Consider the following 12,759-nt stretch of genomic DNA (forward strand, 5'->3'; position numbering starts at 1 on the left):
TTCTGTTTATTAATATAACAGTTAAATGTTTGAGTCCATTTCTAAATAGCTTGTGTCACTTGCTGACCAGCCATCCTGTCCCAGTTCTGAACTTTGCTAATGAATGATTTGGTCCTAAATCTATGCTGATTTCACAGAAATTAAATGCTTCATTGGAGGGTCTCCCTGATGAATTAAAGAGGGGAAAAAGCGATTTTCCTGCTGGAAAATGATGACTTTAAACTCTAAAGTTGTTATTATTCATGGCTTATAACGGATCCATAAAGCATTTGTAAAGTAATCTGTTAAATGTTCAATAACTGATTGCATTTGAGGGATCTAACAACAGCTGCTTCTTAGTCTTCTGATTTTAGTGTTTTTTGTTAGTGTAGTTTGGAGTCATTGTTCAGCCCAGTGACATTTATTTCAGTTTAATATACACTAGAATTCAACAGTCTGGGGTCATTCAGACAGTTCAATGTTTTCCGTGTAAACTTCCACTTTCATCCATGTGCTAACATAACTGCACAAGGGTTTTCTAATCATCAATGAGCCTTTCAACACCATTAGCTAACACAATGTAGCATTAGAACACAGGAGTGATGCTTGCTGGAAATGTTCCTCTGCATCCCTATGGAGATATTCCATTAAAAATCAGCTGTTTTCAGCTAGAAGTCACTTACCACATTAACAATGTCTACACTGGATTTTTCATTCATTTAATGCTATCTTCATTGAATAAAAGTGTTTTTCTTTCTAAAATGAGGACATTTCTAAGTGACCCAGACTGCTGAAGAGTAATCAAAGCGTAGAAAAGAAGCATTTCTGGGGAAACAACTGTTATGATTTTAGCAGTGAAAAATGTGAATGTGGCTTCCTGAAACCTTTGTGGGAGAAGTTCTCCACTGCTGAGCTCCATTTTACCAACGTACATGTTTCAGAGGAGACGGGATGACTGATTTCCTGAATAGAAACTGGTCAGATCTGAATTCCTGGCCTGTATTTACATGAATCTGCAGCCGTTAGCTTCCATCTCTGTCCTGCTGCACCTTTACAGGTGATTTTCAGATAGTTGAGAAACTCATGTCTAATCATCAGTTCCATTTCATCTCAGTGAGTGTTCAGGAGAACATTTCTCACTGGAGAAGCTCCTGAGAAGCTGTCCGTTTGCCTCCGTTCATCCCTGTCCTCCAGCTGATGGACCACCAACCCCCCACCCTCATTAACTCCCAACAGGCCTCCTCCTTCCTCCGCTCCCTTCCCTCCCCATGGAGGAAGACATCTCCGCTAATGCTAGTGCTGAGGGCCTTCGGGGGCCCCTGTGGTGGCTGCTGGCTGTCAATCGATTGTTAAAGCCACTTCAGGAGTAAAGAGGCCCCCCGCCCAGCTTTCCTCCCCATCGCCGCTTCCCCTCCCTTCCCAGACATTGACCTTGGGGGCGCCACAGCTGTGGGCCCACAGTAGGGGGCAGTAGTACATAATGATGGCAAATGGATGGAGGTGGGTGGGTGGGGGGCAGCCCTTAAACACCAGACCCCCATCTTCTCTGCTGGCAAAGACGTGTTCCTGTAGCTCGGCTGTGATCGGTGGCCGGCTGGCAGGCTGCTGTTGCCCGGGTGTTTGAGCCGGTCGGCCTCAGATTGGCGAGCCGGCAGAGTCTGAAATCCTCGCAGCAGCAGCCTAACCGCTGCTCTGAGATGATGCCTTCCTCCCCAGGCCCACGCTCCAATAACTCGATAATAGTTTTCTGGCCGGTGGGTTTCCTGTGTTTGTGACAATTGTCAGTGTTTTGATGGGGTGGAGCAGTGTGAAGGGTAAGGTACAGCTCATCTCACACTGGGTCCAAGCAGTCAGACTTCAGCAACTTTTAAAGATAGATGTGAAAAACAAGTCAGCAATAGGTGTTACTAACATGCTGATGCCTTTATGACTTTTAAACTGAAGCTACATTACATTCAGAAGATTAAAACTGAAGACTAGCATCATGCACTGATCAGCCACAGCATTAAAAAGCTGCTTCATGTTGTCCAGGTCCTCCTGCTGCCGACACAGCACCGACCCTCAGAGGATTCTTTAAGGCCTGGAAGTGGTGAAGTTGATCCGTCACCGATCTGAACAGTTTTTCCAGCACATCTCATGTGCAATATGCCTGAGATCTGGGGAATCGACTCCTGGAACTCTTCACTATGGTCCTCAAACCATTCCTCAACAAATGTCTGCAGTGTGGCAGGAAGCATTACAATACAACATACTTATTGTCCCACTTGGGGAAATTTGTCTTGGACTCAGCAACTGTGCCAAAAATGCCTCAACAGCCACAATGACAACAAACTGCCTCAGCAACAACTGCATAACAGTATTGCACATATCCCATAACATTACACACAACACATACACACACGGATGAAAAAAAAAAACATGCTAAAAAATCACCATAGTAAAAGCACTATAAAAATTATTGCGCCGTCTTCGGCCTCAAGCAGCATGGTTCAGGAATTTGAAGTTGGAACAAATGATTTCTTAAAACGGTTGAGATTGCAGTTAGGGATTCTTTATCATCTGCCCGAAGGTAGGAGCTCGTAAGTAAAGGACGGCTCCATCTCTATCCTCTGGGCTTGAATAAGAACAGCTTGTTCATAAATGCAAGGATTGGTCGTCACTTTATCCCATCACCTTCATGGCCATGCGCACCAAACGAGCCAGTTTGATTTTCAACTTCAACATTATCTTGCTGGACGAGGTCACTGTCCTCAGGAAGTCCTGCTTCCAGTGTACGAGGGGTGTAACAGTGGTTTGGTAGGTGCTACATGCCAAATTAAAATCCACATAAACACAGGACCCCAGATTTCCCAGCAGAAGATCACCCAGAGCACAAGTCTTCCCATAGTGCATCTTCAAGCTATCCCAGGTAAACGATGTACGTCCACATGATGGACAGGAAATGTAGTTGGAACCATCTTCCAGTGATCCATGGACCAGGTGTAGAGGCTTCTGACAGCAGATAGGTGTCACTGCTGTGGTTTGAAGCGTCAAACACATCAAATCATGCTGCTCAGAGTCTTCTGCCACCTCTATTAAAGCTACATTCTGGTTTTCAGTCATCCTGTGCTGCAGCTTTTCTGACGGTTGTAGTAATTTCAGGTTTTCTTATTTCAGAAGTTCTGACATTGTTTCAAAAAGTGCAGCTGACTGTTGGGATTTGTGGACAAAATTCAATCAATATCAAATAAAAGTCAAAACTGCTGAAGCTGGAAGTTCTGGTAACAATCTGGGACTTTGGGTTTAAACTGCTAACAAACTGCATCCATTAAAACAGAGTGGAGGCGTTTGAATGGATGTGGATCTGAAAAGTCTCGTCGTTTGGATTTTGTCTGTCATTGATGTAGAATGAACATCTGCTGTGTTCTGCCTCAGCTCTGCAGACGTCCAACTGGTTTCCTTTTGTTTTTGTCTGTTCTGTGGCTGTTTGTGGAGGATATGTGGGCGGACAGTCAGGAGTGAGTCCATGAGTTTCCTTAATGTCATTTCTGTACCTGCTGTAGCTTCTGTCAAAGATTTAGGCCACAATACTCCAAATACACGACCGACAGTCATCTAAGCTGAAATCTGTACAGTGTTCTCAGCTCAGACTGCCGGTGGCCGGCTTAGAAGGTCTTTGATTTTTCTACTTTAGGGATCTCATTAACAGTAGGATGATTTTTACCTCTGTTTCATACCTCCATCCCTACTTTTAAAGCTAAACAAGTAAATAAGTGTGCAGGTTCTGCTGATAGTGACTAACTGAGGATTATTAGCCACCCTGCTGCTCCTGTCTGCTCTATTCAGTCTCAGCCTCACTGAGATTGTTTAAATTATCAGCCAACAAATTCTGCTCTCACTAACTTTATCCACTGGCTGATCCAAAAACACAACTTCAGATGAATGTCAGCGTCACCGTGTGCTTCATGTGAAATAAGCTTCATATGCTAACATACCTGTCACAGCTCTAGATGATGAAGAGTACTGAAGAACTGAACTGATGTAAAACAAACATCTGTGTGAAAAATGACTGATAAAAGTCAAATATAGGTTAAAATGCACCGTGTGTGTAAATGTTAAAGCATTACATGTTCCAGTGTAAAGGAGCAGTAAAGAAATGAATCCATGAAGCTGAACTGGTTCCGTAAACATCATCAACAGATTCTACATGTTTCACTTCTACCTCACCTGAATACGTGACATTATACAGACACATCTACATCCTAAATATTTTCTGTCGTTTTTCCTTCTTTTTATTTCGTTCTTCAATTCTTTCTTTCTTCTTCTAAGTAACTGACTGACTGACGAGCTAACTAACTAACTAACTAACTAACTTCCTGTCTTAGTGTAAGAAACCAAATCAATTCTTGAAGAAGTTCAAGAAAACAAAAATCTACTTTATTACAGAAATGAGAGTAAATTGTAATTTGTTGCTTCCATCTCTGGTTAAAACCAAAAAGACAAGTTCCTGCAGTGGAATGCAGCGTTATAATCCAACATCATCCCATAATTACAGTCCTTTATTTCCCTTCATTTAATGGATAAACTGGCTCTCAGTTCATCCATTAAATCAGTGAGTGGATCAAAGGTTTCTCCAGCTCAGTGCAGATCAGACTGGAGTGAATGTATTTGCACCAAAATGAAAGATCACAGATCAGTGCTTGACTCCACGCCACTAAAATCTACAAATCAACCAGAAACTGTCCTTTCTTATATTAAACTTCATCATTATTATTAGCAGGACTGAGAGATTTAACCCTCATGTCGTCCTGCGGGTCAAAACTGACCTGTTTTAAAGTTTGAAAACATGAGGAAAAAATATTTTCACAGTGAAACTTCTGATGTCCACATTTTCAACATTTTTGGGAAATTTTTGAAGATTTTTCGTGGAAAAAAGAAATGTTAAAAATGTTTCTTAAGAACATTCACATAAAAATCAACCAAAATCCAGTGAATTTCGCTGGATTTTGGTTGATTTTTATGTGAATGTTCTTAAGAAAATATTAGAAGTTTTACTGATATATGTGGAATCACTTTAGATATTTTCAGGATTTTTTTTTGGAAGATTTTTACTCATTTTTTGAAAATATTTACAAAAAGTTTCTTGTCAAATTTGGGGGATTTAAAAAAAAAAAACTTTTAAGGGAAACTTTTAGGGAATTATTGTAATTTTCTCCCTGAAGGTTTTGCAAATTTTCAGAAATCTGGGGAATGTTTTTGCTGAATTTTTGGATTTTTTTTTCAGACAAGGAAACAATATTTTTTGGTGCCCGTAAATGAAGATAACAGGAGGGTTAAAGTATTGTTTGACACCCAGCTACCAACAGGCTGCACGGTGAATCAGTGGACAGTACTGTCACCTGGCAACTAGAAGGTCCCCGGTTTGTATCCCAGCCTGGACCTGGGAGCTTTCTGCATGGACGGATGGACTTATATTTCTCATAATATATAATAATGTTGGGTTTTGACTCTAAGAATTTCCATTGAACAAACCTTCATGAATGTTGAACGTGTTTTCCTGCTGATCATTGACAGTGAAGAATATTTAGTATTCTGTGTGAAAATGCAGAAATACTGGCAGCGGTCAGATGAATCATTCCCTAAAGTTTATTAAAAAGGACGTTTTCCTGAGTACAGTACAGTAGTAAAGCTAACATACTCCTGTATTTTACTGTTAATCTTTTGCAGTCTACCGCTAAACTAATTCAGTTGTTCCTCTCAGTACTTTGGATGTTGATTTTGATTTTTCTTAAGACTTGCTGGAGACCAAAGCAGAGTTTGGAGTGAATTTAGAACTAAACAGACACAAACAGGATTTCTAATAAATACTAAACTTCCATAAAATAAAGATGAATGCAGATGAAAGGTTTCTGAGTAAAGTTCAGTTTAAAACCAGATGGATGCGCTCTGAGCTCTTTACTGGTGTATTACACGTTTTGAAGAAAGAATAACTTTTTTTTTCTATGTTTGGTGTTCTGTCTCCTGTTCTGGCTCAGAATTAGATCATAAAATGCTAAAAAGAAGTCATTTTTCTCCTCGTTGTGTTGTAATGTAAATCACAGGGCTCTTTGTGTGGCGGTTGTGAATAATCTGCTGTGTCAGTGGCCTCCTGTGTCTTCTGTCTGCATCCCGGCTCTTCAATTGTCACAGTTTCAACAGTAAATCTGCATTTCACCCTCCACCCTCACCTGAGAAAAGCAGCACACAGATTCTATTTCACCACCTTCCACCCCAAAAAGTACAATAAAAAGTTTGCAGCAGTTGCAATCATCCACACTACCTCCCACTTAAACTCCTGGATGAAAGATAGAATGAAATTTCACTGTGTTTGGGCTGTAATTTGGCCCTCCCTCTCCTATTTTCCTCTAAACAACACACCCCCCCCCCCAAAAGACAAAAACACAGAGAAATGTGCTCACAGGTTCCAGGTGTGGGAGTGTGTGGGTGAAGTTACGCTACATTTGCCGTTCTAGTTGTGTGTAAATATTAGAAAGCAGCGGGTTCCTGGCGTGAGGAGAAGACAGGCGTCCTTATCGGTATTGTGTTCAGACTCCAGCGTGCTCCTGCTGTTTGTAATCTGCAGCCGCCGCTGTGAGCAAAACTGGACAGGCATTTATTGTCCCAGCAGGAGGACGCTTGACAAGAGAATGTTAAACACTCCGCTACCTGCAATTTTCAAAAGGCGATAGCAGACATGATAAAATGTACACACACATTTAATTCCAGGCTTTTTTCAGGCAGGAGATGCTGCAGTGAAATGAGAACTCAGGAACACTTTCTGTTAGGTCTCACTGTTCGTCCTCCGTGTTGTGAAAGCCGTCTGTCCGTGTTTATCCGTGTCCTGGTGGAAGAAGAACGTCTTTCTTCAGATCCTTGGGTGACGGACTCTTCCTGACCGCCGGCCAAATAGAAGCTTTAATTTGATTTCTGTCGGCGTGTTCACTTTAAACTCAGCAGTCATTAAGGAGACATGTTCATTAGCACTCACACACACACACACACACACACACACACACACACACACACACACACACACACACACACACACACACACACACACACACACACACACACACACGATGATGCCACGTAGAGTTGTTCTCCTTCAGAACCTGTAGGGCTGCTGTGGGTCTCAGTGTTTGTCTGGTTCAGATAAACTGGAACCAGATAAATGCTGGCTGGTGAAAGTCAGACAACAAGCTCCATTTTTCTGTGTCCTCTGTCCTCATCAAGCATCTTCTCTCTGAAAAACTGCCTCCTTAAACACGACGTTCTCCATAAAGCTGCTGTTCCTTCACCACTAAATATGGCACATTGTTTTAAATAATGGCCAAAACCAGAAAAATAAATTCATTTTAAAAACCTTGCAGGCACAGAACCCACCTCTTTTTTTTTTTTTTTTTTTTTTTTTTTTTACATAAGACATTTAATTAACTCTATCTGAGACTCCCAGAACATCTCCATCCAGATGTTAGAATCTATTTAAACCAGAACTTAAACTGGGTCCTAGTCCCTGGTACCTATTCTTTTCCATGGTGATCTCTGGAGGATCAGGAGGTTTTCTTGTTCATCGCTGGTTCTCTCTTTGGCCGTCTGCATATCAGGTTCTCTAGCAGTTCATAATAATCCGAAGTAACTGCATTACAGTCTGGATAATAAATGTATCCTTATCTGCTGTCTGTCTGACCTGGATGGACATCTCTGGTCTGTCTGGACTCCTTCAGGGCTGTTCTAAAGGAACATGAAGTGCAGTTATTTATTTCAACTGATCAACAACAGGGTTTAGAAACTGCAGCTCAGAAGACAACAGTCACCTGTGAGGATGGACTTAATAAAACACTTCAGTATTCTACGTCATTCTGTTTGGTTCTTCTCAGACCAGCAGACAGAGGGAAGACTGTAGAGGAGCTCTGGGTGGAAACACTGACATGGATCCATCAGAGCTGGAATACAACGACCTGAAGCCTTCAACCTGGCATCTCCATTCCACACTCCTCACCATGAAGTAGTAGGAGACTGGATGATGTCCAAGAAGACTGACTGGAGATGACACAAGTATTAACCTGACTGTTAATAAGAGAAAATACTGCAATGATTTCTCAGTCATTACATTATTTTTGAGTCGACGAGATTCAATTTGGAGTCAGCTGACAGTAATTTTAACCTTCATGTCGTCCTGCGGGTCAAACTGATCCGTTTTAGAGTTTGAAAATGTGGAAAAAAATATATATTTTCACAGTAAAACTTCTGATGTCCACATTTTCAACATTTTTGGGAAATCTTTGAACATTTTTTGGTAGAAAAAAAATGTTAAAAATGTTTCTTTAAGAACATTCACAAAAAAATCTACCAAAATCCAGCGAATTTCACTGGATTTTGATGCTGCTCCGTCAGTGCTAAGCTGAGGCTTCACCTCCATTAAACTGGGTGATAGTCTACTGACACTGTGTCTCTACTGGTCCTTCTATATGGGAGTGATGTGCACCAGTAAAACCAGTTGATTAGTGTGAGAACATTCAAACTGGGTGCATATGATCCAGCTGTTCAGACCCACAGCGTCTGGAAGAATCTTCTCACCCTGAAGTCCTGCTGGTGGTGGAGCTGCCCGATAACAACCTCCCCTCTCAACAGAACTCCACCCAGAGCCCAGGCCTGGCTCAGCACGGATCCTTCTATGACCACGTATCTGATGGAGAGGTGAACTCATTCCGGCAGCAGCTCGGGTTCTGAAACTAACGGATGCCGAGCTGTGAGCGCCATTAGGAAGAAATAAACCTATGTGGATATCTTTATTAACCCTCCTGTTGTCCTCATTTACAGGCACCAAAAAATATTGTTTCCTTGTCTGAAAAAAATCCAAAAATTCAGCAAAAAAATTCCCCAAATGTCAGAAAATTTGCAAGAAGCTAGTAGAAAATTCCAATAATTCGTTAAAAATTTCCCTTAAAAGTTTGATTTGAAAAAAAATACCCCAAATTTGGCAAGAAAATTCTTGTAAATATTTTAAAAAAAAATAGTAAAAATCTTCCAAAAAAAATCCTAAAAATATCTAAAGTGAAAACATACATATCAGTAAAACTTCTAATATTTTCTTTAAGAACATTCACATAAAAATCAGCCAAAATCCAGCGAAATTCGCTGGATTTTGGTTGATTTTTATGTGAATGTTCTGTAGAAACATTTTTAACATTTATTTTTTCCACCAAAAAATGTTCAAAGATTTCCCAAAAATGTTGAAAATGTGGACATCAGAAGTTTCACTGTGAAAATATATTTTTTTTCTACATTTTCAAACTTTAAAACGGGTCAATTTTGACCCACAGGACGACAGCAGGGTTAATTAATCTGCACCTCAGGGATAGATCTCTGTTCCAGGCTAACCAGAGACTGTCCAGCTTCAGGTTTACTGTCACTGCAGTCTAATGCAGGTTGTAATTATGATGTTTTTACAGGAATAACAGTGAACAGATGCCAACAACGATCACATCTCAGAGGTGGTTCTTCATATCTGCTGTTATCTTCACTTTAAATCGTTCTATATTGGAGCAGCATAAACCTCTAAATAATAAATAATACAAAGAAAAATAATAAAAATGTTCCTAATTGTACGGTAAAAATCTGTAAACTCTAAAACAGTTTGATGCAGTTTATTTAACACTGAATCACCATCAACAGGCTCATCAGGAGAAAAGTGTATTTTTTTTTTCCCGACTCCTGCTCAGTTTTTAATGGAAAAATGCTGCAATATGTAGAACAATGCTGAAATTTTTGCATTTAATTCTTGACAACAGTACAGTTTTTCCCAGTTAAATGCACATATTGTTGTACTGGAAACATGCTGCAATATTTACATAACAAGTAACATGGAGATTTCTGCATTTATTTCATATAAAAATACAGTTTGTAACTTTTGTGTTAATAATGGATATATGCTTGAATATTTATGACAGCTTTAACCGCAATTTTTGCTAAAAATATACATATTAAATGTTAAATACACTAACTGTTGTGCTGATAATTGAAAAATTCTGTAATACTTATAAGTTACATAAACTTTATTTCATATGGTATGTACATTTTCTAATTTTTAAAGATTACAGTTTTGTTTTACAGTAAAATATGGAATGAAGCACGTTTTTAACCCTAAAATCAACAATATCAACACATTCCTTTACCATAAATGTAGAAAATGTTTTACTGTAGTTTTACGGTAATGTTCTGGAACCACAGCTGCAGGAATTTTACTGAAAAAACTTTTTGTAATTTTTTTTTTTTTTTTTACAATGTTCAGTTTTATATAAATCGACACAAACACTGATCAGTTCTATAATATACCTCATCTAACTGTCAGGATTTAAAGGACAATAAAGGTGAACATTTTCCTTTAATCTGTCCTGCATGTTAGCCTTCATAGCGCTGTCTTCTGAAACTACATCATCTCCTCCATCTCTGTCCAGACGCTGAGTGGACCGGTGGCGGGGTGTCTGGAGGCGGGCACGGGGTCCGGCCAGTAGACTGGCCCCAGGGGACAGGGTCCGGCCGGTAGACTGGCCCCAGGGGACAGGGTCCGGCCGGTAGACTGGCCCCAGGCGGTGCTCCTCTGACCGAAGCTGGGCTCTGCTAGCTGCAGGAGGATTGCTTCAGAAGGTGGAGGAGCTTGTCGGGGGTCCGTGGGGAGGTTGTGCTCATTGAAGGAACACTGAGGGCCAGTAGGGAGCCCCGGGCAACGGCCCACTCTGGGGCCACAGAACAATGTTGTGGTGGAAGTCTGGGTTCAGGAACATCTCAATGCGGTCAGCTGGAGAAGAGATCCTGACTGTCCTTTTGTCCTAAAACTAAACCTGTCATGTGTCTAGTTTATTTATTCATACTTATAATAAATATTTATAAATACTGAGTTATTATTTATTATTATTAATCCAGCAGATGGAATGGAATGATGCTAGCTACCTTGCTAGATCAGGAGATCCAGAGATGTCCTGCCATATGCTTTAACCCTTTAAGACCCACCATTGTGCAAGTCCGCCAGGACATATTTTTACATTTTTACATGCTGTAGTGCCATTTTTTGGAGTATTTTTATTTGCTTTACATCAAAATAACCCTGATATCCCAAATTTTAATAATATGTATTGACTTATGTCTTAACTACTACAAAAATCGCTTAAAAGTGCAATAAACCTTAAAAAAATGAAAATTGTTTTTGTTTTTTTCACATATATTTCAAAATACAGAAATTGCATAGCTGTATCCCTCAAATTTGTAAACGTAAAAAAGTTGCACAATATCCTTTGGAACCACAGGAAATTTATTTGGAGTCTGTACATAATTTGCTTTTTGAGATATGGTCAATTTTGTAACCTGGAAAAAAACGAAAATAAACAAAACTGCAAAATTTGCAGAGACAACATCAACATCAAAACAAATTATTTACAATAGTGCAATCAAATTTCTAAGTGTGCCAGATACTTATGAACACACATATTTTATGTACAAAACCATGGTCAGACCATAAAAAGTGCATTTGAAAATAAAAGAAACTCGTTTTTACTGAGTTGAATCAGAAACAGTATTTTGATGATCTCCTGGTCCAAGTACTTGGACAGGTCTGATGGAGAAGGGCTGTCCCCATATTCTGACAGAGGTGGCTGGACACCTGGCCTCCTTTTCGGCAGGAAATGTGGCAGAGAAGGTAAGCTGTCAGGTTCCTTCTCAGTGTTCCAGCCAGCTGTAGGGAGCGCCTCTGGCCCGGAGCGCTCGCTGGAGGAGCGGTTGCTGCAGCGTCTCCTGGCTGGAGGACGGTCTGTCCTCTACCTCTCGCTGGGGTACCAGGACAGCAGGAGACCTCCATTCTCTCCTCTTCCTCCTCCTCCTCCTTCCCAACATTGTAAATGCTGCACACAGAAAAAGTTACGTGGTACGTTAGCTGTGCGCAGCACATGACTTGTAAAAATGATGCGTATTTTGCGCGGAATGCTTTCGGCGGCGTTCCATGTATATTATACTTTCTTTACTTTTCTCCAACTCAAAACAAACAACTTCTCATGAATACAGACTTACATGTCACTGGAATGATCAATTCCTTCAATAAGATCGGCTTCATCCGCGCTGGTGGCAGAATCCGGGCCAGACGAGTGGCTGGATTCTTCATCCGACGCTGGAGTTTGCTGGAGAGCTTCGTGCCAGATGTAAAATAGTTTGGCTCGACCAGGTTTTCGCGGCTCCTCAACTAATGTGTGGAAGTGTGTCAAAGGTGTGTGTGGTGGGTCCGTGTACGGATCTGGTAACTGGATTTTCCGTTCTGAAACGGGTATTGAAAAACAAAAAACGAGTGGTTATTTGATTTTCGTTTTAAATTACAAAAATTAAAATTGAAATACAAGGCGTTTTTCCTTTTCATGATCAAAAAGGGATATACGATTTAAAAAAAAAAAAGCTTTGATTTTCGTTTTATATTTAGAATAACAAGAAAGTAAAATCAGTAAGAGACAGAAACGGAAAAAAGGTCCGTTGTTTCATTTTCTGAGACCGGAAGTGGTCATCAGGAAGTGTGGAGCCAAACGACAACAAGATTCTCAGAGGGCGGAGCCAGAGAGCAGTGACTGGTCAGACCATAGAAGACAGCACGCTAGCGTATCTAGTCTATGTATATCTATGGTCGGCACACCTGGTAGCGTCTCTGGCTGCTGTTGATCTTGTTTTTGGAGTAAAACACGGTAAGAAGATAAATACTTCTAACCAGTAGCGTTGTTTTGTTGTACG

Source organism: Amphiprion ocellaris, chromosome 20, assembly GCF_022539595.1.
Source record: "Amphiprion ocellaris isolate individual 3 ecotype Okinawa chromosome 20, ASM2253959v1, whole genome shotgun sequence".
Classification (NCBI taxonomy): domain Eukaryota; kingdom Metazoa; phylum Chordata; class Actinopteri; family Pomacentridae; genus Amphiprion; species Amphiprion ocellaris.